This window comes from Teleopsis dalmanni, chromosome 2, assembly GCF_002237135.1.
Source record: "Teleopsis dalmanni isolate 2A chromosome 2, ASM223713v2, whole genome shotgun sequence".
Taxonomy (NCBI): domain Eukaryota; kingdom Metazoa; phylum Arthropoda; class Insecta; order Diptera; family Diopsidae; genus Teleopsis; species Teleopsis dalmanni.
In genome coordinates, this window is record NC_051847.1 from 141,461,707 (window position 1) to 141,467,102 (window position 5,396).

Consider the following 5,396-nt stretch of genomic DNA (forward strand, 5'->3'; position numbering starts at 1 on the left):
TCCACAGTGTGAGACTTGAACGCACTCAAACCAACTCTTAGGTATGGTTATGGAAAATTGCAGCCGCGTGTAGCGGATGCCACCCATTCCAGTAATTAAGGCCAGAGAGAAGTGCAGATGGGCTTATATGTGAAGGGCTTATATGTGAAGAGGATGGGTTTTGCGCAAACTTACGAGAGGGTCTGAAAAAAATATAAATTCTTTTAGTCATTCTAATTATATTTTTAATTATTAAAAAATGTATAAATATAATTTAAAAAATTTTATTTTAACTTCAAATATCTTAATGATAAAGACCTAAATAGAATAAATAAAAGAAGATATTGGAAAAATTGGCCCATCTAGAGACTTTTATTCCAGGAACAAACAGGAACAAACAACTGTTAGTAAAAAGTGTTCCCTACCTTTTCAATATAAGATATACTTTAATCTACAGTGAACTACAGCTGTATAGTACTCCACTTCTACTAATACAAACCAAACTCCTTTACTTAAAGTTAAAACAATTATTATTTTTATTAGTATTTAATATATTTTTAGAACACCTGACAAAAATTTTGCTAATGCAAATAAAGATCCATAAAATTAATATACTCTTTAACTAATATAAATATTAGTGAAACAGAAACTAATAAATATTTAAATATATTAAATAAATAACTATTGTCTGGCAAAAACACCTGAAATCATTTTATTTTTTTTTTTGTTTGTTTTTTTCTATAATTATTATCTTTACATATTCTTTTATTGGGTGTAGACATCTTGACAATTACGCAAGAAAAAATAAAACTAAATACATAATAATGGCGAAGGTTAAAAAATATGTATAATTCGAATTTATTTTTAGCTTTTTAAGGATTTTGTTGTTGTTATTAACTTTTATTTACTTCTGTTATTTATATTATCATTATAATATTTTTGTAATTTTTTTTCAGCACATTTTTGTGTATATTTGCAAAAGTGTTTTAAAATTTTACACAACGAATTTATTTAACAGGTTCAAAACTTTTAAGACAGATTTATTTTTATTTTTAGTATTCAACCTGTAGACAGACAATAATTTATGCGTTAAAATTAAAATACATTGTTATTTGCTTAAAAGCGATATAATTATAGATTTTTTTTTAATGATAACATTTTTTTGTGAATACAATATATTTTTTTAAGCACTTGAAAGTCAAAAAAGGAAAAGTATAATCAATAAAAATTTTTGAAATTTTTTTGTATATATTTGAAATAATGCGATTGAGATTTTAAATTTTATATTTGTACGTATGTAATATAAATTATGTAAGGTATATATATATTAATACCTATTGGTGTTATATGCACATACAAATATATTTATATATTTATATATTTATATATTTGTATTGCTTTTAAAGTATTTCTTTTTGTATTGCTTTTAAAGCATTGTAAAATGCTTTTATAGCATTTTATGCTACAAGGAATAATATTTCTGGAAATATTTTAACGAAATGTTTGAAAAGTTTATTGAAACTCTTCAAATTGATTTATTAAAATTCGACTGTTACTTACCAATTTTTTAGGGATTTAGTCTTAAATTTTTGGTCCTTTAATAAATAACTGAATTAACTGTAAAAGTATACGAGTGACACTTCTCATCATTTCTTAACGTATAATGCCGGATTGCTTCTGATATTTTTAAAAATGCTACTGCATTCCCTTTTATTTATTTTTTAAAACATAATATTATCCATACAAATAATAAGACGCTTTTTTGGATATCAAGCACGTCTTTCTACTCCTAATATATAAATAGTTATAACAGCATTTGTCATTTCTATTAAAAATTGGAAAATTGCAAATGTCGTATTACTATATTTTAACACTATTGTTATATTACAGATCATTTCTACTCTACTATAGAAAAATTCATTTCTGTTCAGTTACACACCTATAGTTGGATTTTATTCGCTTATGAATACCAAACAAATGGTCAAGCGATAAAATACGATTTGGAGATTTGTACTAAAAGCCATATTATGTAGAGTGTCATGGGCTCATCATAAGCAAAATTATTGTCGGTTCAATGCAAATTATAAAATTACAAGTGAGAGAAAAAACAATATATCGATTTTAATTTGATCATGAGAGCCAATGCTATCTGTGGCTCTTCACTTAGATAAAGCAGTGTTATTCAGGAATAACAAATGTCAACATTTATGTCTGTTAGAAGCAAATTATTACAATTTCTATGACACTCTGCATAACATGCCTTTTCGTCAAAGCCCAAAAGAGACAATTTAACGCCGAATGAATGATAAACAAATACCAATCATTCTACTCGTGTAAGTTTGGGGTATAACCACAGCCACTAAGAATCAGCACAGCCGATGCTGCGAGCCACTGACCACCGTAGTACTAGATTTACACCTCTGGTCGAGTGTCGCAAGTGGGGCGGCCATTTACTACCATGTACACTCTTGCACAGTGTCGGTATAGCGCCGGGATTTTAGTCGCCTCTTATGACAGGCATGCATACCTCGGAAATATTCTAATCCCTTACTCGCAAGGGAACTTTTCTTTAAAGACACTAGATCTACATGTTGTTTTACGTAGCATTTAATGCCTAACACTACGGTGTTCAAAAACACAACGTATTGATACGAAGCGTCAATCAACGCCCTATTAGAATATTCTTAGTAATTCCGACGGTACCAATGAAGAGATGCATGCAAGACATAATTTCCATCTTGGTACAATGCCAAGCCCATCTTAAACCTCTGCTACAATGTGGGTTGTAGCACCCAAAATTTTGTGAACCAAAATTGAACAGTCTTCCCGCGTAAGTTGGCGTATTAACCACAGCCACTACGAGTCCGACCTCAACTGGTCAGCACAGCCGAAGCTGCGGGTCGCTGACGCCGTTGTATTGGATTTACACTTCCGATCGTGTGTCGCAAGTGCAGACTTCACTTACTACCATACACACTTCTGGCATAAGTATCGGCGTGGCACCGGGATTTTAGTCGCCTTTTACGACAGGTATGCCTTACCCCCGAAATATTCTAACCCCTTCACCGCAGGGGGTTACTTTAAAGACAGTAAAATTAACTTTAATAGATTGATACTTTTATTTTATAATTGTGAAAACTGCTTACACAAATTTATAAAAAGTTTCATTTCATGAGACAAAAAAAAAATCACATTAATCTTAACCCAAACAACAACGCTATAGATTGGAATTGGTTACCTTCATTAACCAAGATTTAAGAATATTGGACTGATACTTTAGTCGTAACTAAAATGCAGTTTTGTATATGTACTAAGGTACTAAGGTAGTTATGTACTAAGGTAGTAGAAATTATTTAAAATAATGATTTTATACTTATTTTTTCTTCGTTTATAATTAGAGCAATATTTCTAGTCACATAATTAAAGTTACAAGCTCCTGTAGGTAGCATATATTATATTAATCATTTTGTAGGACAGGAAACTCTCATAATTTTATACCAACAAATTTTAGAAGCTGCTATACTAATAACTAAAAATTTTAAAATTACTTTTTTTACTTAAAATAAAAATAATAAATATGATATGAATAGATATAAAAATAATATACAACTTTTTTGTTTGTTTTCCATAATACATTTTATTAAATTATTTATTTTAATATATTTCCACTAACAATGCTTAAATTAGCTGATTTGGAATTATATATACTGTTTCATTAATGGATTCATTAGTCTGTGGGAATTTTCATATTAAATCCATTTTAAGCATATATTAAATGTGATTAATTGTCTTGTCTAGACAAATTTAATATATACAATTGCATAATAACCGAAAATAGATTATCGTATTATGTTTGCTTAGTCACATTTAAATATATATATACAAAATTAAGTATTCCATATAAAAATATTTTTAAAAATCAAAATTTAAAATTTCATTTTATTTTAATAACAATAGCCATCTATTTTTATTGCATATAGAGAGCTTTTATACTGAAATATACATATATTAAACTGCAAATAAATATGCAAAATTTTTGAATAATTTCAAATAAATCCATTTGAGATACAATACTATTGTATTTTCATTTTGGTTTTTAAAAATCATATCTATTTTTATTAATGAAGCTTCTATAGAATTGTAATATTTAACCTATTTAATACTTTTATTGTTATTAACAGAACTTTTAAATATAATGGTATATATATATTCAACAGGTAATAAACTGAATTGTGTGAGTATCATTATCGGTGTTTTATTATTTTCTATATTATAAAAATATATTTGGTCTTACTCCTCATCATCCTTCTTGTTCTCTCGCTACTACAGTTTAGAAAATAATAAATGTACATTAAATGTTGTTGTTAATATTATAAATCTATTTGGGTAGGCCAGTAAATAAGAATATTAAATAGTAAATAATAATATCATGGGTGTTTTATTATTTTCTATATTATAAAAATATATTTACTCTTACTCCTCATCATTCTTCTTCACCTTCCCTCGCAGCTATATTTTCACAAATAATTAATATACGTTATGTGGTTGTTAATATTATAAATCTATTTGGGTAGCCCAGTATATATAAAATATTTTTGGAAATTGAAAAGATGAGGTATTTTATGTATTTAAAAGAATGTATAAAAAATTATAATTTAATTTATTAAATTACCAATTAATAAACATTTTTCAAAAACCTAATTACTTTTTCTAAAATTTTTTTTGAATTTTTTATTAAAAAAAATTTATATTTTCGTTTAATGGGTAAATTCTATGTATTTTAGAAATTATAAATAATTTTAAAACTAAATTTTAAAACTTCAAAAATATATTTTAATAAAATTGAATTTTAACTTAAATAAAATTAAAATTTAATTTTAATTAAATATTCTAATATTTTTGTTTGTATTTAATGTGTAAATTCTATGTATTATATAAATTACAAATAATTTTACAACTTAAAAAAAAATAAATTTTAATAAAATTGAATTTTAATTTAAATAAAATTGAATTTTAATTTAAATAAAATTAAAATTTAAATTTTAATTAAATATTCTGAAAATTTATGTATTTAAAGCCTAAAAAAAACTATACAAACTATAATAAAAAACAATAAAAAAACTTAAAGAATATTTGAAAAATGTCAAATCCAATAAACAACTTAATAAATATACTATACAAAAAGGTATTGAAAAGTGATATATAAAACTGTTGTAAATTATATGTTTTATGGTAAAAACAAAAATAATGCAATTAAAAAAAATTAAATCAAAATTCAAAACGAAAGAAGACTCTTCTGAAAATATTTTGTCTATCCAACAAAATTCCAAATAGTTAAAGTAGAATTTCACAAATAAACTTCGTCGTATTCAAAGTGCAAACGAACAATAACAACGATTATGGTGTTTGGCTGCATT